This window comes from Heterocephalus glaber, unplaced genomic scaffold (genome assembly GCF_053883595.1).
Source record: "Heterocephalus glaber isolate CG9 unplaced genomic scaffold, H.glaber_assembly_v1.0 deba00001613, whole genome shotgun sequence".
Classification (NCBI taxonomy): domain Eukaryota; kingdom Metazoa; phylum Chordata; class Mammalia; order Rodentia; family Bathyergidae; genus Heterocephalus; species Heterocephalus glaber.
In genome coordinates, this window is record NW_028258384.1 from 11,701,588 (window position 1) to 11,725,199 (window position 23,612).

Genomic DNA, 23,612 nt, shown 5'->3' on the forward strand with positions numbered 1-23,612 from the left:
TCACTGCTAACCTTCTCATATCCTTCTACCTATCTATCCCTCTCTCCCCAATGCCTTCTAACTACCCATCCCAAAGGGTAAAGTTGTTATATTGAAGAGATTATTCATAATAAACATATGTTGGGTTGGTCATCAATTTTGATTTAATTCACACAGTTGAAGGTGATAGATTAATAACTACCACAAATTGTCATTTTATGAGATGTACTTGAAGCTATGGTGTTGCTGATTGTATCACTTGAGCTAAAGTGTTGTGATTGTTCTAATCAGTTGGCCTTCCTGGTACAAAGAAAATGAGACAGCCTCAGACTCATTAGAGACTCAAAACCTAGAGACCAGCTACATCTGAAAGACACCAGATATATATCTGAGAAGCAATCATTCCATAAGCATTCTAAATACAAGTAACAAAGATACATACAATATGAAATTTCAAAATAACAACCCAGGAATTAAACCAAGGACAGTACCAAAAACAAAAATGAAAGAACATTTAATCAAGGTACAAACTCAGTCTTCCACCCCACCAAGGGTAAATTCTGGCAGAAATGAGGTGGAAAAGTCTGATAATCAACCACCTGGAACCCCTGAAATTATAGCACAGGAAGTAACCAAACAGATGAATGAGGCTCTAGAAAAATTCAAAGCAGAAATAATCTCCCATACATCTACAGAGATGGTGAGCAGAGTGAAAGACACGATTACAGGATCTAGAACAGAAACAGATAAAAAAATAGATGAGCTCAGAGACATGCTGGAAGCCATGAATGACCAGCATAAGAATGAAATGGACACCATGATCTCCCAACATAAGAAAGAAATGGAATCCATGAAACAGATTCAAACACATATCCAGAAGATTAAAAACTCCATTGAAAGTATGCACAGCAGACTAAGGGAATGTGAAGATAGAATATCAGATATAGAAGACAGGATTGCAGTTAATGACCATGAAAATGGAGATTTCTTCAAAATAGTAAAGGACCATGAAAAATCAATCCAGCAGCTGCAAGATGATGCAAAGAAGAATGACATAATACAGATAGGAATCCACCAAAAAATAGGAGAAAGCACAATTGACGTAAAAAAACTGTTCACAGAAGTAATAGTGGAAAACTTCCGAGACAGAGGTAGAGAATTGGACATACAGATAAGCAAGGCATACAGAACTCCGACTAGCCACGATCAAAGAAAATCTACATCTAGACATATAATAGTCAAGATCCCAGAAAGCCAAGAGAAGAACAAAATCCTACATGCAGTTAGAGAAATGAGACAAATCACCTACAAAGGAAAGCCCATCATAATCACAGCAGACTTCTCAACACAAACTGTCAAGTCAAGGAGAGCCTGGCGTGAAGTATTTCGAGCTCTAAAAGAAAATAACTTCCAACCTAGACGGTTGTATCCTGCAAAATTACCTTTCAAAATTGATGGTGAAATTAGATACTTTCATGACAAAGAACACCTGAGAAATTTCATTAACTTCAAACCAGCACTCTGAGCAAATCTAAACACTATCCTAGAAAAAGACAATGAAGTTCACAACTCCATGAGGCCCAACAGAGGGAAGCCACCAGGCAAGGTAAGAAACTAAAGGGAAAGGGGGGAAAATAAGAAATAAAAAAGCCAACAAAAGTAAAACATCATGACAAGGATAAATCAATACCATCAAGGTTAATGGCCTCAGTTCACCAATCAAAAGAAATAAGATTAGCAGAATGGATTAAGAAGCAAAATCCAACAATATGCTGTATACAAGAAACACACCTAACTCAAAACGACATTCATAGCCTGAAAGTAAAAGGATGGAAGACAGTTTTCCATGCCACAGGAACCCAGAAGAAAGCAGGCACAGCAATCTTATTTGCAGACAAAATAGATTTCTAACCAAATGTAATTAAGAGAGACAAAGATGGTCACTACATCCTTGTGAAGGGAACAATCCAAGAGGAAGAGTTGACAATCATAAATATATATGCACCAAATACAGATGACCCAAACTATACAAAACAAGTATTAATGGACATGAGGCCACCATTCCACTGCTCCCAGCCCAGATGTAGGGGCTTCCAGCCCACTGTTCCAATCCTCCCACCTCAGAGAAAGGGGCTTCTGGGCTGCTGTACCACTGGTTCCAGCCCAGAGGAAGGGCATTCTGGGCCATCATTCCACCACTCCCAGCCCAGAGGAAGGGGCTTCCAGGCCTCTGTTCCACCACTCTAAGCCCAGAGGAAGGGGCTTTCAGGCCACTGTTCAAAAACTCCTGGCCCAGAGGTATAGTATTTCAGGCCACCATTCTACCACTCCCAGCCCAGAAGTAGGGACTTCTGGGCCACCGTTCCACCACTCCTAATGCAGAGGAGGTGAGCTGTGTGGGACCAACAGCACTGTGCCACATTGAATTGAGAAGACACATACACAAGTCTAAAAACCACACTTCCAGATCACCTACAGCAACCCAAAGGGAAAGGAGATGGAACAATCTGATACTCAAACACCTAGACTCCCTGAACTGGCAATACAAGAGGATCTGAAAACATGAAATCAGAAATAATTTCTCAGATAACAGCAAAGATTGTGCCCATAGTGCAAGACATGTTTAATATATCTAGAGAGGACACAGATAAAAAAATAGAGGAGCTGAGGAACATGATAGAATCTCAACATAGGAAACAAATGGAATCCATAAAACAGATACAGATTTCCAGGTGAGTAACAACTTCATTGAAAGTCTATACAGCAGAATGAGCCAATGTGAGGAAAAAATTTCAGATATAGAAGATAAGATTGCAATTAGTGACCAGGAAAAGAAAAATTGCTTCAAAATTTTAAGGGACCATGAGAAATCAACGCAGCAGCTCCCAGACGATGCAAAGATGAAAAACATAAGACACATTGAAGTCAATGAAGAAACAGGAGAAAATGCAGATGACATAAAAAAACATTCACACAAGTAATGGCAGAAAACTTCTCAAGCAGGGGAAAAGAACTTGACATACAGATAAGTGAGGCATATAGGACTCCAAATAGCCTTGATCAAAAAAGAAAATCTACACATAGGCATGTAATTGTTAAGATTCCAGAAACCCAACAGAAGAACAAAGTTCTCCAAGCAGTCAGAGAAAAGAAACAAATCACATTCAAGGGAAAGCCCATCAGAATTACAGAAGATTTCTCAACACAAACCCTCAAGGCAAGAAGAGCTTGGAGTGACATATTCCAGGCCCTAAAAGAAAACAGCCTCCAACCCAAATTGATGTACCCTGCAAAACTATCTTTCAAAATTGATGGAGAAATAAGATACTTTCATGACAAAGAGCACCTTAGGACCTTCATGAATTCCAAACAAGCACTCCAAAAATTTTTAGATAATATTCTAGGAACATAAAATGAGGATCATAACCCAAGGAAGTCCAGTAGAATGAGTCTGTCATGTGTGACAATAAATTTAATGTGAACAGGGAAATCCAACAAAAAGAAAATATCATGACAATATAAGCCAGTACATGTCAGTTATAACCATCAATGTTAATGGTCTCAATTCACCAATCAAAAGAAATAGACTGGCAGAATGGGTCAAGAAGCAAGACCCAACAATATGCTGCATACAAGAAACACACTTAATTTAAAATGAACCTCATAGACTGAAATTTAAAGGGTGGGAAACAATACTCCATGTGACAGGAACTCGAAAAAAAGCAGGAGTAGCTATCCTCTTTGTAGACCAAGAATATTTCAAACCAACACTGCTTAAGAGAGACTAAGAAGGACACTACATCCTTGTAAAGGGAACAATCCAAAAGAAAGACATGATAATCAAAAATATCTATGCACCAAACACTAGTGTGCCCAAATACATAAAACAAATACAAACGGACACTAGCAGTCATATATGCACTAATACAATAGTAGTGGGGGAACTCAATACCCCACTGTTACAAACAGATAGATCAACTAGACAAAAGTAAGTAATGAAATACTAGAACTAAATCAAACTCTTGAACAAATGAACTTAAGAGATGTTTATAGACTGTTCCAGCCCACAAAATCACAATAGACATTCTTTTCAGCTGCACACATGTCATTCTCCAAAATAGACCACGTACTCACTAATAGAATGTGTTTAAGTAAGTGCAAAGGAATTGAAGTTATCCCCTGTGTATTATCAGACCACAGTGCAATGAAATTGGAAATCAATAGCAATAGAAATGCAAAAATTACATAAACACATGGGAATTGAACAACACACTTCTGAATAACGAATGGGTCACAGAGGAAATTAAAGAAGAAATCAGACAGTTTCTTGAATTAAATGACAATGACAATATAACATATTGGAATCTATTGAACACAATGAAAGCAGTTTTACGAAGGAAATTCATAGCAGTGAATGCACATATTTTGAAAACAGAGTGAATCCAATCAAACAACCAGATGCTGAACATCAAGTTTCTAGAAAAAGAAGAGGAGAAAGCCAAAGCTCATACAAGGGAGGAAATTATAAAGATCAGACCAGACATTAATGCAATGGAGACTAAGCGAACAATACAAAAAATCAATGAAGCCAAGAGTTGGCTCTTTGAAAGAATAAACAAAATTAACAAACCCTTAGCCAACCTTAACAGAAAAAGGAAAGATGGGCTAGGGATTTAGCTCAGTGGTTTCGCTGCCTGCTGCGTAAGCACAAGGACCTGAGTTCGATTCCTGGTACAAAAAGAAATGAAATAAAATAAAAAAGAAAGAAAGAAAGAAAGAAAAAGGAAAGAAAAAGCCGAAATCCATGCAATTAAGAATGAAAAGGGTGAAATTACAACAGACCCAGCCGAAATCCAGAGGATCATCAATACCTACTTCCAGAACCTGTACGCCAATAAGACAGACAACACAGAAGAAATGGACAGATTCCTAGATACATAGGAATTACCAAAGTTGAAAGAAGAAGACCGAAAAATTCTGAAGAACCCAATATCAACAAATGAAATTGAAAATGTAATTTAAAACTTATCAACTAAGAAAAGCCCAGGCCCTGATGGCTTCACTGCTAAATTCTACAAGACATCTAGAGAGGAACTGCTGCCACTACTGTTTATACTCTTCAATGAAATTGAAAGGGAAGCATTACTCCCAAATTCATTCCTGGAAGCAAGCATCACCTTGATCCCCAAAGCAGAGAAAGAACCAACTGAAAAAGAGAACTATAGGCCAATCTCACTAATGAACATAGATGCAAAAATCCTTAATAAGATACTGGCAAACAGAATGCAGAAGATCATCAGGAAGATCATACACCCTGATCAAGTGGGATTCCTCCCAGGTATGTAGGGATGGGTTAACATAGGCAAATCAATCAATGCAATACACTATATCAATAGAGCCAAGGACAAAAACCATAGGATTATTTCCATAGGGGCAGAAAAAGCATTTGACAAAATCCAACATGCATTTATGATAAAAACCTTACAAAAAATTGGAATAGATGTTCTCTGCCTCAATCTGATAAAAGCTATCTATGAAAAACAACCAGGCAATATCATAATAAATGGTAAAAACTGAAATCCTTCATGCTATATAGAAATTCTAATCACCCCAATAACAATGAGTGAAATTGAAAATGTAATAAAAAAATTTACCAACAAAGAAAGGCCCAGGTCCTGATGGCTTCACTGCTGAATTCTACAAGACATTTAAAGAAGAACTATTGCCATTACTCTTTAAAATCATCAAGGAAATTGAAAGGGAAGCAATACTTCCAAATTCATTCCTGGAAGCAAGTGTTACTTTGATTCCAAAACCAGGGAAAGTCACAACCCAAAAAGAGAACTACAGGCCAATCTCCCTAATGAACATAGATGCAAAAATCCTCAACAAGATACTGGCAAACAGAATACAGAGGGTCATCCAGAAGATCAAACACCCTGACCAAATCAGATTTATCCTAGGGATGCAATGATGGTTCAACATGTGTAAATCAATAAATGTAATACACCACATTAACAGAGTCAAGACAAAAACCATATGATCATCTCAATAGATGCAGAAAAAGTGTTCCACAAAATCCAACACCCATTCATGATAAAAACTCTACAGAAAATTGGAATAGAAGGTCTTTATCTCAACCTGATTAAGGCTATCTATGAAAAACCAACAGCCAACATCATACTAAATGGTCAAAAACTGAAAACTTTCATGCTAAAATCAGGAACAAGACAAGGATGACAACTATCACCACTCCTCTTCAATGTAGTTCTGGAAACATTAGCTAGAGCAATTAGAAAAGAGAAAGAAATAAAAGGAATAAAGATAGTAAAGGAAGAAGTTAAACTGTCATACTTGCTGAGGATATGATACTTTGCATAGAGGACCCAAAAAACTATGCCAAAAGACTTCTAGATTTAAAAGAGTGGCTAGACTTCAGTGGAGCAGCTGGATACAAGGATAACACTGAGAAAACAATAGCCTTCTTATAAACAAATAAGAGATTCACTGAGAAAAATTAGGGCAGCAATTCCCTTCACAATAGCATCAAAAAAATGAAATACTTAGAAATCAATCAAACAAAGGAAGCAAAAGACCTCTACACTGAAAACTGCAGCACTCTGAAAAAAGAGATTGAAAATGATATAAGAAAATGGAATGATATCCCTTGCTCCTGGGTAGAAAGAAACAATATAGTGAAAATGGCTATACTTCCAAAACTACTATATAGATTTAATGCAATGCCAATTGAAATTCCAACAAAACACTTCAAAGAACTAGAGAAAACAATCCAAAAAATCATTTGGATCCATAAGAGACCTAGAAGAGCAAAAGCTATTCTATGCAACAGAGATATGGCTGGGGGTATCACAATCCCCAACTTGAAATGATACTACAAAGCTACTGTGATAAAAACAGTATGGTACTGGCAAAGGAACAGACCTGAGGATGAGTGGAATAGATTAGAAGATGCAGTAACAACTCCAGACATACTCAGCTAACTCATCTTTGACAATGGAGCCAACAACCCTCATTGGAGGAAAGATAGCCTATTTAATAAATGGTTTTGGAAAAACTGGATTTCAACCTGCCAAAAATTAAAACTAGACCCATATCTATCACCATGTGCTAAACTAAGATCAAAGTGGATTAAAGATCTAAGTATTAAAACAGAAACACTAAACTTGCTGGAAGATGAGTTAGGTAGAACTCTTGAAGACATTATCATAGAAAAGACTTTATGAACAAAACCTCAGTAGCATGGGAACTAACACAAAAAATCAGCAATGGGATCTCATCTTATTAAAAATCTTCTGCACTGGAAGAGAAACCACGAACAGAGCTAAGAGACAACCAACAATGTGGGAAAAAAATTTTAGCAGCCGTAACTCAAAGGACTACTATCTAGAATATACAAAGAATTGAAAAAAATCAGACCCCCCAAATTCAAAAACCCAATTCAAAACTGGGCATCTGAAATGAACAGACATTTCTCAGGCAAAGAAGTGAAAGTAGCAAATAAACATATGAAAAAATGTTCAACATCACTTGTCGTTCAAGAGCTGCAAATGAAAACAACACTGAAAGTAAAGAATGGCAAGGAAAAATTATGAGAAAGGAAAAAAAATGGAAACGAAGTCTATGTAAATAGGGAAGGGTGGAGGCATGAAGGGCACACAGGTAATGGGGAAAAAATAACCAAGATACATCATGTACAGGTATAAGCACCCAATAATATATGTAAATGTATTGTATACCTAAAATGTACCAATAAAAGAATTTAAGCAAAAAAAAGAAAAAGAAAACAGTACAGATTTCACCTCACCTCAGAAAGAATTGCTGCTATCATGAAATCAACCAATAACAAATGCTGGCGGGGGTGTGGGGAGAAAGGAACCCTTCTCCTTTGTTGGTGGGAGTGCAGACTGGTGCAACCTCTGTAGAAATCAGTATGGAGATACCTCAGCGAACTAGGAATAGAGGTCCCATTTGACCCAGTTATTCCACTGCTGGGTATCTTCCCAAAAGAGTTAAAAGAATCATACCACAGTGATATATGTGCACCCATGTTTATAGCAGCACAGTTTGTAATAGCTAAAACTTGGAAACAGCCCATTGCCCATCAACTGGAGACTGGATGAAAAAGATGTGTTTTTTTTTAAATCAAATGGAGTACTACTCAGCCATGAATAACAAGAAACTAGAGCCATTTATAGCTAAATGGATGCATATTGAGCCCATACTCTTAAATGAAATAAATAGGACACATATGTGTAAATACCAAATAGTTTCTCTAGTGTGAGAAATTGAAAGTGTGAATAAGGAGTAAAATGATTAAAATGAATAATTTATAATTTGAAATAGGAAGAAAAGGTCCAAAGGGGTAGAGGTGGTTGGAGTGGAAGGGGAAAGGAAAGAAGGGAAAGGAAAAATTATGAGAAAAGAAAAAAACATGGAAATAAAATCTATGTAAATAGGAAAGGTTGGAGGGCATGAAGGGTGCACAGGTAATGGGGAAAAATATAAGAACCAAGATACATCATGTACAGGTACAAGGACCCAAGGGTAAATGTGAACGTATTGTATAACTAAAATGTACCTATAAAAGAATTTAAGCAAAATAATAAAAAAAAATTAAAAAAATAAAAATGTGATGCCCTATCTGTTGTAAAACAATAAATAGGAGATAAATTATTAAGGGGGGTTGGGAAAGAGTTTGAAGAACACATGAATGAACAAAAAGCATAGAAGTAAAATAAATGCAATGTGGACCATGAAGAGAAGTTCAAATACTGCTGTAAAATAAAATTGAGGCAGACAATGAGCTATTGAGGCTGAAGAGATATGCAAAGGCTTGATCATGGAGGGTTTTATAGGCCATGTTAAGGAACTTAGACTAAATTTTATTTGCTATAAGTCTCTGTATTAAATCTATTTTGTGTCACTATGACATAATACCTGATGTTGACTACTTTTTTAAGAAAAGGGGCTTGTTTAGATTATGATTCTGACTGTTCTAAAGCATGGCTCTGACATCTGTCCAGCTCTGGTGAGGTTCTTCTGGCATCATAATGTGGCAGATAGCATTATGTTGAGAACATATGCAATAAGGAGAGATCGCATGGCAATAGAAGAATCAAGAGGCTGCCAAAGGATCAGGCTTGCTCTTTTTTTATAACAACTCATTCTTGCAAGACTAATCTAATCCATGCAACTAGTACTTCTAAAGGGAGTGTCCCTATGACTTAACCACCTTCCACTAGGACCCAGCTCTTAAAAGTCCTACCACTTCCACAGTGGGGGCCAAGCTTCTAGCACATGAACCTATGGGAGACCCATGCAGACAATATCCAAGCCCTAGCAGCCTCTATTGAAGGAATTAACACAATAATGGTTGGATTTTATATTTTAGACTGATCGCTGATGACTGCGTAGTGGACAGATTTGGAAGAGACAATATGAGAGTCAAGGTAACCAGTTAGAAGGCAGAGGTGATGATTCCTGTAACTGAAACACTGAGAATAAGGACTTGAAAGGTAGGTTGAAGAAATTCCTAGGAAGAAAACTGACAGAACATGGGGCCTTTGAGATGTCACAAATGAGACAAAAAAGTTATTGTGGTTGAAAAGGTATTAGCACTACTCAAGGACATAGGTCTCAGTTAAACAGGTCAATGAGAAATCTTGGCAGGAGCAAGACAATGAACAAATTGAATGGAAAGGAGATTAATACTACTACAGATCCATGACCTTCATATCAACTGGATCTTTAACACTGCCCAGAAATGTAAGTATGAAATAAATTAGTCTCTATTTCCACACAGTGATTATGTTATACCTTTCACTGAACTTTGATCCATTCTTACTTGCACATTCTCAGGAGATGATTTCATCTTGTAATTTAAGGAATAAATGGAACACATCAGATGAAAAATCCTAAATCTACAAATGGTTCTGCACTTACCCTCTTATTTCAATGTATCTCGTATCTTAGTGCTTTTGCCCATTCTCTAAATTTTATCCAAGTCAGCCTTTGCCTGGACCTTGCTCCATCAATTATCCTCTTTGTCATCATTATCTTCAATCTTTTCCTAAAGAAAACAAAAAACTTTTTATGTAAACCAATAAAATGTGCCACCCAGGCCTCCAGCTAATGGTCTCATCTGTGGTGCTTTGAAATTCATTCATGTGTTTGCTTGAGAACTATGCTTCTCTCCCCTGCACTCCTAGGCTGTTCTACTTTATGCCCATTTCTGAGAGTCAAGGGACTCTCCTGAAAGATGACTTCAGCTTGAGGAATTCCTATTGGCTACACTGAATGTTCTTTAGGCTGTACAGTAGTCTTTAGGACATTTCCTAACAACTTATCTTCCTTTTCTCCTTCACTGTGGAATCTCCTAGGTTTTTCCAGATCCCTCTATATTTTCTCACACAGGTGTTTTTTATAATAAAAATATCTTTACATAGTCTAATCCCATCCTGATGTTTGCTTCTGAGAGAACCTTACACACACAACATTATATTCCCTTGAAACTCTTAACTTCACCATTCTCTTTTCCTTCATAGTTAAAATTCCAAAATGAGTTGCCTTTTCTTCATTTCTTTTTGACTCATCCTTCAACTTATACAAATTTAGCTTCATTACCTACTACAACTACCACCTCGTCAAAATGCTCTTACCTCTGGGTCGCAAAATCTAATATGTAGCTGAGTCTTTACATAGAGTCTACAGTAAGGATAAAGTCCTAATGCTCCAATGGGGTTCTGCAAATTATGTAACCTGTAGTGTTAAATGTAGTATCTATTCAGGTTTTATAGATGGAGGAGGGAGAGGGAAATGTAGAAGTTTTCTAATCTAGGCTGAAAAGAGGCTAGTTCTTTAAAGCATCTTAAATCAAATGGATTTCTTTACCAAAACTAATACACTAGCTTTATAATGGTAAAAGAACCATAGCTCTCTCCTGCATCTAGGATAAATCTCAAAGCTTCTTACACTACTATGTCAGATGTGAATCTGGTTCTCAATCCTCTAGGATGTAGGCTAGGAGGAACCAGAAAGAAAAAGTAGTTGCCAAGTCTCAGTTCACTTGCAACATAGTGGATTACCAATCTTTCTCTTCTGATTTCTAAATATACTTAAAATATTCCCTTTTTATACCTGTGTCTCTACTCTGCTACTTCCCTCTTCTAAAACACCATTACCTTTCCTTGGGACAATTTTAATGGAATTCTAGTTGATCTCATAGCTACACTTCCTCCATCCAATCTTATTGCTACATTATAGCCAGGACAATATTTAAAAATGCAAACTAATTTTGTCACATCTCTCCTAATGGTCTTTTTATATGTTCCAATTACCCTAGAATAAAGCCTCAAACCCTTGTAATAGATAACATAGCCATCAAAGAGTCCAAGATATGGGGTCTGTCTCTTTCCATCTATATTTTCATCTACATCTATCACGTGTGTATGTGTGCTTTGTAATATCATATTTCTTATGATATGAGTACAAAATGCTATATATAAATAATCTTATGCCACCATCACAAAATCTTTATAAGGTGGGTACTCTTATTTTACCCAATTGCCAGTGAATATATTTTTCCATTAAGTTTATTGGAAGATTTTAGGTATACAATAGTTACATTCATCATTGAGATCTTGTAGCTTTACATGATGTATTTTTGTTCTTATTTTTCCTCATTCCCCTGACCTCTCCTCACCTCTTCCACCCTTCCCTATTTACAAAGATTGTTTCCATTTTTTTCCTTTTCTCATATTTTCTCTTTTCCCTTCTTTCCTCTCCTCTACCCCTGCCACTTCCCCTACTCCTTTAAAATTTTCTTCCTATTTCACAATATCAATTATATATTTTGATCTTTATTTATACTTTTAGTTTTTCACAAGAGAGAAACTATTTGGTACTTAAACATGTGTGTCCTATTTATTTCACTTAAGAGTATGGTCTTGGGCCGGGGATTTCGCTGACAGCTGCACAAGCGCAGGACCCGAGTTCGATCCCCGGTACCAAAAAAAAAAAAAAAAGAGTATGGCCTCAATGTGCATCCACTTAGCTATAAATGGATTGGGCTGTTTCCAAGTTTTAGCTATTACAAACTGTTTTGCTATAAACATGGGAGTACATATATAGCTGTGATATGATTAATTCTTTTGGGAAGATACCCATCACAGGAATTTTTTTTGTATGTTTATTTGCTATTTTTACTTCTTTGTCTGAGAAATGTCTGTTCATTTCAGATGTCCAGGAATAGCTGGGTCAAGTGAGACTTCTAATCCTAGTTTTTTGAGGTATCTCCATATTGATTACCACAGTGGTTGCACCAGTCTGCACTGCCACCAACAATGAAGAAGGGTTCCTTTCTCCCCACAACCCCACAAGCATTTGTTATTTGTTGATTTCTCTTTTTTCCCCTTAGAATATTTTATTGGTACATTTTAGGTATACAATACATTTACATTTATCAATGGCCACTTGTACCTTTATATGATATATCTTGGTTCTTATTTTTCCCCATTTCCTGTTCTCCCTTCACCGCCTCCCACCCTCCCTATTTACAAAGAGGTTGCTTACATTTTTTCCTTTTCTCATAATTTTTCCTTTCCTTCTTTCCTTTGCCCTACCCTGCCCACCTCCCCTATCCCTTCGGACCATTTCTTCCTATTTCCCCTTATCAATTATTCACTTTAATCATTATTTACACTTTTAATTTCTCACACCAGAGAAACTATTCAGTATTTACACATGTGTGTACTATTTATTTCAATAAGAATCGATTTAGCTATAAATGTCTCTAGTTTCTCATATTTTATGGCTGAGTAGTACTCCATTTTACTAAAAAAACACATCTTTTTTTCTCCAGTTTCCAGTTGGTGGACACTTAGGCTGTTTCCAAGCTTTCACTATTACAAACTGTGCCACTATGAACATGGGTGCACATATAACACTGTGGTATGATTCATTTAACTCTTTTGGGAAGATACCCAGCAAGTGAATAGCTGGGTCAAATGGGACCTCTATTCCTAGTTCTTTGAGGTATCTCCATACTGATTTAAACAGTGGTTCCACCTGTCTGGACTAACTAGTGGAGAAGGGTTCTTTTCTCTCTACAACCTCGCCAGCATTTGCTATTGGTTGACTTCATGATAGCAGCCATTTTTTCTGAGGTGAGGTGGAACCACAGTGTTGTTTTCATCTGCACCTCTACAATGATCAGTGATGTTGAATATTTTTTCATATGTTTATTTGCTAGTTTTACTTCTTTGTCTGAGAAATGTCTGTTCATTTCAGATGCCCATTTTTGAACTGGGTCTTTAAATTTGGGAGGTCTTATTTTTTTCAGTTCTTTGTATATTCTAGATAGTACTGCTTTGTCTGAGGTATAGCTGCTAAAGTTGGTTTTTCCCCACACTGTTGGTTGTCTTTTAGTTGTGTTGGTGGTTTCTCTTGGAATTCAGAAACTTTTAAATGAAATGAGATCCCAGTTGTTGATTCTTTCTGCTAGTTACCATGCTACTGAGGTTTTTGTTTACAAAGGCTTTTCCTATGCCAGTGTCTTCAAGAGTTCTACATAACTTATACTCCAGAAAGATTAGTGTTTTGGTTTTAATATTTAGATCTTTAGTCTACTTTGCTTAGTTTAGTGCATGGTGATAGACATGGGTCTACTTTTAACCTTTGGCAAGGTAAAATCCAGTTTTTCCAACACCATTAATTAAAGAGGCTATCTTTCCTCCAATGAGGGTGGTTGGATCCTTTGTCAAACATGAGGTGGTTGAGTATGTCTGCAGTTGTTACTGCATCTCCTAATCTGTTCCACTGATCCTTGGGTCTGTTTCTTCGCCAGTACCATGCTGTTTTTATCACAGTAGCTTTGTAGTATACTTTCAAGTTGGGGATTGTGATACCCTCAGCCATCTCTCTGTTGCTTAGAATTGCTTTAGCTATTCTAGGTCTCTTATGGTTCCAAATGAATTTTTGGATTGTTTTCTCTACTTCTGTGAAGTATATTGTTGGAATTTCAATTGGCATTGCATTGAATCTATATAGTAATTTTGGAAGTATGGCCATTTTCACTCTATTTCTTCTTCCTACCCAGGAGCAAAGGATGTCTTTCCATTTTCTTGTATCCTCTTTGATCACTTTTTTCAGAGTGCTGCAGTTTTCAGTGTAGAGGTCTTTTGGTTCCTTTGTTAGATTGATTCCTAGATATTTCATTTTTTTAGATGCTATTGTAAAAGGAAATGTTTCCCTAATTTCTCTCTCAGTGAGTCTGTTATTTGTGCACAAGAAGGCTATTGTGTTTTGAATGTTGACCTTATATCCAGCTACACTTCTAAATCTGTCATTTAAGAGTAGAAGTCTTTTGGCAAAATTTTTTGTGTCTCCTATGTAGAGTATCATATCATCAGCAAATAATGACAGTTTAATATCTTCCTTTCCTATCTTTATTTCTTTCTCTCATCTAATTGCTGTGGTTAATATTTCCAGCACTATATTAAACAGGAGTGGTGACAGTGCACATCTTTGTTTTGTTTCTGATTTTAGCATGAAAGATTTCAGGATTTGACCATTTGGAATGATGTTGGCTCTTGGTTTTTCGTGGATTGCCTTTATCAGGTTGACATAAAGACCTTCTATTCCAATATACTTTAGGGTTTTTTTTATCATGAATGGGTGTTGAATTTTGGCAAACGCTTTTCTGAATCTATTGAAATGATCATAAAGGTTTTGTCCTTGACTCTGTTAATATAGATTATTTGATTTATTGATTTACATATATTGAATCATTCTTACATCACTGGGATAAATCCGACTTGGTCAGAGTGTATGATTATTATACATATATAAATATATTAATTGGTACATTTTAGGTATACATTTACATTTATCCTTGGGTGTTTGTACTGGAACATGATGTATCTTAGGTCTTATTTTTTTCCCAATTACCTATGCGCCCTTCAATCCCACCACCCTGCCCTATTTACATAGACTATGTTTCCAGTTTATTTTTCTTTCTCATAATTTTTCCTTTCCTTTATTCCCTTTCCCCTCCCACCACACCTCCACCTTAGGAACTTTTCCTATTTCAAATTATCAATTATTCATTTTAATCATTTTCATCCTTATTTACACTTTCAGTTTCTCACACCAGAGATACTATTCAGTATTTACATGTGTGTCCTATTTATTTACTTAAGAGTATGGCCTCAATATGTATCCATTTAGCTAGAAATGACACTAGTTTCTCATTCTTTATGACTGAGCAGTACTCCATTTTATAAAAAAACCACATCTTCTTTATTGAGTTTCCACGTGATGGGCACTTGGGCTGTTTCCAAACCTTAGCTATTACAAACTGTGCCGCTATAAACATAGGTGCACAAATATCACTGTGGTATGACACTTTTAATTCTTAGGGGAAGACCCCCAGTAGGGGAAGAGCTGGGTCAAATGGGACCTCTAGTCCTAGTTCTTTGAGGTATCTCCATACTGATTTCCACAGTGGTTGCACCAGTCTGCACTCCCCCAACAATGGAGGTTTCCTTTCTCTCCACACCACCTCCAGAATTTGTTATTGGTTGATTTCTTGATAGGAGCCACTCTTTCTGGGGTGAGGTGGAATCTCACTGTTGTTTTCATCTGCATCTCTCTAAAAACCAGTGATGTTGAACATTTTTTCATATATTTATTTGCTGTTTTTACTTCTTTGTCTGAGACATGTCTGTTCATTTCAGATGCCCATTTTTTAATTGGGTTTTTGAATTTGGGGGGTCTGATTTTTTTTCAGTTCTTTATATATTATAGATAGTAGACCTTTGTCTGAGGGACAGCTGCTAAAAATTTCTTCTCATATTGTAGGTTGTCTCTTAGCTCTGTGGATAGTTTCTCTTGCAGTGCAGAAGCTTTTTAATAACATGAGATCCCAGTTGCTGATTCTTTGTGTTAGCTCCTGTGCTACTGAAGTTTTATTCATAAAGTCTTTTACTATGTTAATGTCATTGAGAGTTTTGCCTAACATATCTTCCAGGAAGTTTACTGTTTCTGTCTTGATATTTAGCTCGTTAATCCACTTCGATCTTAGTTTAGTGCATGGTGATAGGTATGGGTCTAGTTTCAATCTTTGGCAGGTTGAAATCCAGTTTTTCCAACACCATTTATCAAACAGGATATCTTTTCTCCAATGAGGGTGATTGGCTCCTTTGTCAAAGATGAGGTGGCTGAGTATGTCTGGATTTATTTCTACATCTTCTAATCTTTTCCACAGATCCTCGGGTCTATTTCATTGCCAGTACCAGGCTTTTATCACAGTAGCTTTGTAGTATAGTTTCAAGTTGGGGATTGTGATACCCCCAGTCATGTCTCTGTTGCATAGAATTGCTTTTGCTATTCTAGGTTTCTTCTGCTTCCAGATGAACTTTTGGGTTTTTTTCTCTAGTTTTGTGAATTATATTGTTGGAATTTCAATTTGTATTGCATTAAACCTACATAGCAGTTTAGGAAGTATGGCCATTTTCACTATATTGATTCTTCCTACCCAGGAACAAGGGATATCTTACCAGTTTTTTATATCCTCTTTGATCTCCTTCTTCAGAGTGCAGTAGTTTTCAGTGCAGAGGTCTTTTGCTTCCTTTGTTAGGTTGATTCCTAGATATTTCATTTTTTTAGATGCTATTGTAAAAGGAATTATTTCCCGAATTTCTCTCTCAGTGGGTCTGCTATTTGAAGGCTATTGTTCTGTGAGTGTTGACCTTATATGCAGCTACTCTACTGAATCTGTCAATTAGATATAGAAGGCTTTGGACCAGGTTTTTGGGGTCTTCTATGTAAAGTATCATATCATTAGCAAATAATGACAGTTTCACTTCTTCCTTTCCTATCTTTATTCCTTTTTATTTCTTTCTCTTGTCTAATTTCTGTGGCTAATGTTTCCAGAATAAGGCTGAACAGGAGTGGTGATAGTGGGCATCCCTGTCTTATTCCTGATTTAGTGTGAAAGTTTTCAGTTTTTGACCATTTAGTATAATGTTGGCTGTTGGGTTTTCATAGATAGCCTTAATCAGGTTCAGATAAAGACTTGCAATTCCAATTTTCGGTAGTTTTTTTTCATGAATGGGAGCTGGATTTTGCAAATGCCTTTTCTGCATCTATTGAGATGATCATATGGTTTCTGTCCTTGACTCTGTTAATATAGTGTATTACATTTATAGATTCATGGATGTTGAACCATGCTTGCATCCCTAGGATAAATCCAACTTGGTCAGGGTGTATGATCATCTTGATGACCCTCTGTATTCTGTTTGCGAGAATCTTGTTCAGGATTTTTGCATCTATGTTCATGAGGGAGTTTGGTCTGTAGTTCTCTTTTTGGGTTGGGGCTTTCCCTGGTTTTGGAATCAAAGTAACACTTGCTTCCAGGAATGAATTTGAAAGCCTTCATTCCCTTTCAATTTCCTTGATGAGTTTAAAGAGTAATGGCAATAGTTCTTTGTAGTCTGTTAGAATTCAGCAGTGAAGCCATCAGGACCTGGGCATTTCTTTGTTGATAGATATTTTATTGCATTTTCAATTTCACTCATTGTAATTGGGGTGTTTAGAATTTCTATATCTTCATTTAACTTTGGCAATTTGTATGTATCTAGGAATCTGTCCATTCCTTCTGTGTTTTCCATTTTATTAAAGTATAGGTTCTCAAAGTAGGTATTGATGATCCTGTGAATTTCTGCTGGATCTGTTGTGGCTTCACCTTTTTCATACTTAATTGCATGGATTTGAGGCTTTTCTTTCCTTTTTTTCCTAAGGTTGGCTAAAGGTTTATCGATTTTATTTATTCTTCCAAGAAACCAGCTCTTTGATTCACTGATTTTTTGTATCATTTTCTTAGTCTCCATTGCAATGAATACTGCTCCGATCTTTATAATTTCCTTTCTTGTACGAGATTTGGGTTTGTTATGTTCTTCTTTTTCTTTTTCTTCTTTGTGATTCTCCCTGCCATGTCTCTGTTGGCTAGAATTGCTGCTGCTATTCAAGGTCTCTTCTTGTTCCAAAGGAATTTGTGGATTTTTTTTCTCAAGGTCTATGAAGTATGCTGCTGGAATTCGTTTATATTTTTTCCCCCATGAAGTTTATTGGTACATTTTTGGTATAAAATATATTTACATATATCATTGAGACCTTGTAACATTACATGAGTCTCTTGGTTCTTATTTTTTTCCCCTTCCCTTGGCCTCCCTTCACCCCCTCCACCCTTTATTTGCAAAGACCTTGTTTCCATTTTTTTCCTCTTCTCATATTATTTCCTTTCCCTTCTTTCCCTTCCCCTACCCCTCCCAATTCCCCTGCGCTTTTAGACCTTTTCTTCCTGTTACACAATATCAGTTACATATTTTTTAAATTACAATATTAAGATGTAGGAGACATTACCACAGATTTTACAGAATTTTAAAGGATATAGAAAGCATATTTCAAAAATTGGTTTTGAAATAAATTTGACAACTTCTAAGAAGTACCTTGGAAGACAAATTAGTGAAACTAACTGTGGAGGAAATATAAAATTTGAATAGCACCTATTAAAGAAAGTATATTCCTAGCTTGAAAACCTACCTATATGACAACAGCAGGCTCATATACATTTTAACCGATAAATTATATCAAACAATTAAAGCAGAAAAAAGAAGAAACATTTCTCCCCTCATTTTAGGAACTCAACATTGTGCTAATCCTAAAACTGGATAAAGATATTAGAAGAAAAAAGTATGAACATAGATAGAAATTTGTTTAACAAAATAAACTATTACAAGTCAGATCTGGCAGGATGTAGAAAGTGGTTTTTATAGAGGGATGGCAGTGTTGGTTCAGCATTGGAAGATCCACCCCAAAAGTCATCATTTAAACAGAGGAAAGGAAAAAGCCATATGATCCTGTCACTAGTTGGAGAAAAAGTATTGGACTAAATTCTACAGCCGTTCATGGTAAAAGCTCTCAGGAGACTAGAAGTAGAATAGAACCTTCTCAACAGATTAGAGACATGTACTCCCTACTTCCAGTGAGAATGCCTTATATGAATGGAGAAGATACAATGCTTTCTCCCTAAGGTGGGGAACAAGGGCAGATATGCTTACTCTTTACCTGTCCATTAAACTTTGAAACCAAGTCCCCACCAAAATAGTCTGGGAACAAAATGATACAACGAGGATAGGATTGGCATGGCAGAAGCAAAATCTTCATATGTAGATGAAATGATCATCTACAGAGAAAATACTAAGAAATCTCTAGGCGCTCCTAGAACTTGTATTTGAATTTAGCAGGATTAGAAAACACAAGATATATATAAAAATTCAGGTCTGTGTATACTTGTTATAAATGAAGAATTGGATATTGAAATTTAACAGTTATGTAGGAGTACAAAGGACCTAGAAAAGTTAAAAACAAAAACCAAAGCAGTGTGGGAAGACATTTAGTACCTAATTTTAAGGCTTCTTCTACAGCTAAAGTAATCAAGGCAGTGTTGGCATAAGGAAAGACAAAGAGATCATTTGAATAAAACAGAGAATCTAGAAATAGAACAACACATATATGGTCCACTGAGTTTTGAAAGATTACTTAACATTAGCATTTTATCAAATATAAACTCAATTCAAGAGCCAAGGACAAGATAGTGTTTTCAGCAAATGGCACTGGAACACCTGGTATCCGTATATAAAAAATTAACATCAACTATTTATTTCCATACATGAAAATAACTTGAAGGGATCTATGAACCTAAATAAGAAAGCCTAAAAGTATAAAATTTTAAGAAGAAATTATAAGGGAAAATATTTATGAATTCAGGGTAGGCAAAAACTACTTAGGATACAAAAAACATGATGTATAAAACAAAAAACTGATAAATGAGATTCCATCAAAATTTAGAACTTTAAATGACATCATTCAAATGAAAAGTAGTCCTTAAACAGACCATATTTACAATGCATATAACCTATGACCAGAATACATAAAGAATACTTAGAGCTCAGTAATAGACAACCCAATTAAAATGTAGACACGAGATGATAAATAGCCAGTATAGCACAAGGAATGGTGTGCAACTCTAGAATCAGAAAAATACTAATCATAACAATAATAAGATTGAATTATACACTCATTAGGGAGATGAAGTTAAAAGTCTTAAAAGCCTTGTCATGCCTTTTTCTTTTTGTTGGATTCTCCCCCTTTGTGTTTAATTTGTCACGCCCAATGGATTCATTCTGCTGGTTTTCCTGGGGTTGCGATTCTCATTGTCTTTTCCTAGGATATTGTCTAAAATATTTTGGAGTGCCGGTTTGGTATTCATGAAGTTCCTGAGGTGCTCTTTAGTATGAAAGTATCTTATTTCTCCATCAATTTTGAAAGATAGCTTTGCAGGGTACATCAATCTGGGTTGGAGGCTGTTTTCCTTTAGGGCTTGAAATATATCCCTCCAAGGTCTTCTAGCGTTGAGGGTTTGCATTGAGAAGTCTGCTGTGATTCTGATGGGCTTTCCTTTGTATGTGATTTGCTTCTTTTCTCTCACTGCTTGTAGAATTTTGTTCTTCTGTTGGATTTGTGGAATCCTAACTATTATATGCCTATGTGTAGATTTTTTTTTGATTAAGGCTAGTTCAAGTGCTATATGCCTCACTTATCCGTATGGCAAGCTCTTTTCCCCTCCTTGGGAAGTTTTCTGCTATCACTTCTGTGAACAGTTTTTTTTATGTCATCTGCAATTTCTCCTCTTTCTTCATTGACTCCAATCAGTCTTATGTTATTCTTCTTTGCATCATACAGCAGCTGCTGGATTGATTTCTCGTGTTCCCTTACAACTATAAAGCAATTTTTCTTTTCCTGGTCCTAATTGCAATCTTTTCTTCTATATCTGAAATTCTATCCTCACATTGGTTCATTCTGCTGTGCAGACTTTCGATGGAGATTTTAATATCTTGGAAATCTGTACCTGTTTTATGGGTTCCATTTGCTTCCTATGTTGGGATTCCATCATGTTTCTTAGATCCTCTTTTTTTTTTACCTGTGTCCTCTCTAGATTTATTAATCATGTCTTTCCCCATGAGCAAAATCTTTGCTATTATCTGAGTAATTATTTCTGATTTCATTTTTCCCAGATCCTCTTTTGTTGCCAGTTCAGAGAGTGCAGGTGGTTGAGTATCAGATTGTTCCATCTCATTTCCCTTTGGAGTTGCTGTAGGTGATCTGGAAGTCTGTTTTTGAGGCTTGTTTAGGTGTCTTCTCATTTCACCGGGACGGGGGTGCTTCTGGCACCCATGCAGCAGCTCACATTCTCTGCCCTAGGAGCTTGGGATGGCAGTGGGGAACATTCCTTCTGGGTGCTGGGATTGGCTCACCTTCTCTGGCCTAGGAGCCTGGGATAAAGGCAGGGAACTTCCTTCCGGGTGCTGAGACCAGCTGAGCTTCTCTGCCCTAGGAGCCTGGAATGGAAGCGGGGAGCTTCCTTCTGGGTGCTGGGACCAGTTGAGCTTCTCTGCCCTAGGAGCCTGAGATGGAGGTCGGGAGCTTCCTTATGGGTGCTAGGATCAGCTCATATGCTCTTCTTTTTCTAGGAGCTTGAGGTTCTGCATTAGGTTATTTAACTGTGTTCTCTCTGTTGTCTTAATATGGGCATTGACTGCTATGAATTTCCCGTGTAGAACTGCTTTCATTGTGTCCCACAGATTCCTGTATGTTATACTGGAATTATCATTTACTTGTAGAAGCTGTCTAATTTCTGCTTTGATTTCCTCTGGGACCCATTGGTTATTCAGGAGAGTGTTATTCAATTTCCATGTGTTTGTGGGTGTTTTGCAGTTTCTTATGTTATTCATCTCCGATTTTATTGCACTATGGTCTGATAATATACAGGGGATAACTTCAGTTCTTTTACATTTACTTAGATTTGCCCTATGAGCTAGTATGTGATCTATTTTGGAGAATGACCCCTGTGCAGCTGAAAAGAATGTGTATTCTGATTTTGTGAGGTGGAACACTCTATAAACATCTAAGTGCATTTGTTCAATAGCTTCGTTCAGTTCTAGAATTTCATTGTTAATTTTTTTTCCTAGATGATGTGTCTATTTGTGATAGAGGGGTGTTGACGTCCCCCACTACGATTGTGTTAGAGCTTATTAGGTTTTTCATGTCCATTAATATTTGTTTTGTATAGTTGGGGGCATTCATATTTGGGACATAAAAATTTAGTATTGTCATCTCTTCCTCTTAGATTGTTCCCTTCACAAGGATGTAGTGACCATCTTTGTCTCTCTTAATTAGTTTTGGTTTGAAATCTACTTTGTCTGCAAATAAGATTGCTACCCCTGCTTTTTTCTGGGATCCTTGGCATGGAGAACTGTTTTCCATCCTTTTACTTTCAGTCCATGAATTTCCTTTTGAGTTAGATGTGTTTCTTGTATACAGCATATTGCTGGATTTTGCTTCTTAATCCATTCTGTCAATCTGTTTCCTTTGATTGGTGAATTGAGGCCAGTAACATTGATAGTTATAATTGAGAGATATTGACTCATTCTTGCCATGATGTTTTATTGTTTTTGGCTCTTTTCTTATTTTTCCCTCTTTCCCTTTAGTGCCTTACATTGCATGGTGTCTTCTCTCTGTTGGCCCTCATGGGGTTGTGACCTTCATTGTCTTTTTCTAGGATATTGCATAAAATTGTTTGGAGTGCTGGTTTGGTGTTCATGAAATTTCTCAAGTGTTCTCTGTCGTGAAAGTATCTAATTTCCCCATCAATTTTGAAAGATAATTTTGCCAGGTACAACAGTCTAGGTTGGAAGTTATTTTCTTTTAGGGCTTTAACTACTTCACTCCAGGCTCTCCTTGATTTGAGGGTTTGTGTTGAGAAATCTGCCGTAATTCTGATGTGCTTTCCTTTGTAGGTGATTTCTTTTCTCTAACTGCCTGTAGAATTTTGTTCTTCTGTTGTGTTTCTTGGATCTTGACTATTATATGTCTGGGTGTAGATTTTTTTGATCGTGGCTGGGTGGAGTTCTATATGCCTCACTTATCTGTGTGTCCAATTCTCCACCTCTGTCTGGGAAGTTTTCTACTATTAATTCTGTGAATAGTTTTTTTTTTATGTCAGTTGTACGTTCTCCTGTTTTTTCTTGAACTCCTATGAGTCTTATGCTATTCTTCTTTGCATCATCTAGAAGCTGTTGGATTGATTTCTCATGGTCCCTTACTATCTTTCAGAAATCTCTGTTTCATGGTCCTTAACTGCGATCCTGTCTTCTATGTCTGATATTCTGTCTTCAGATTCTCTTAGTCTGCTCTTCATGCTTTTCATGCAGTTTTTAATCTCCTGAATATCTGTTTGAATCTGTTTTATGGATTCCATTTATTTCTTATGTTGGGCATTCATGGCTTCCAGCATATTTGTGATCTCATCTATTTTGTCTGTTTCTGCTCTATAGCCTCTAATCATGTCTTTCACTCTGCTCACCATCTCTGTATTTATCTGGGAGATTATTTCTGCTTTGAATTTTTCTAGAGCCTCATGTATCTGCTTTGTTACTTCCTGTGCTATCAGTTCAGGGTGTCCACGTGGTTGATCATCTGACTTTTCCACCTCA

The 23,612-nt window shown here is 36.6% G+C and overlaps 1 long non-coding RNA gene across 1 annotated transcript in view; it reads right to left on the reverse strand.

The window, feature by feature from the left end:
- Window positions 1–23,612, reverse strand: part of LOC147822484 (uncharacterized) — a 225,560-nt gene that overhangs the window by 65,863 nt on the left and 136,085 nt on the right. Inside the window, exon 2 of the long non-coding RNA XR_015445584.1 lies at window positions 9,943–10,069. This is a non-coding gene — a long non-coding RNA (uncharacterized LOC147822484). The remainder of the gene's footprint in view (window positions 1–9,942; window positions 10,070–23,612) is intronic.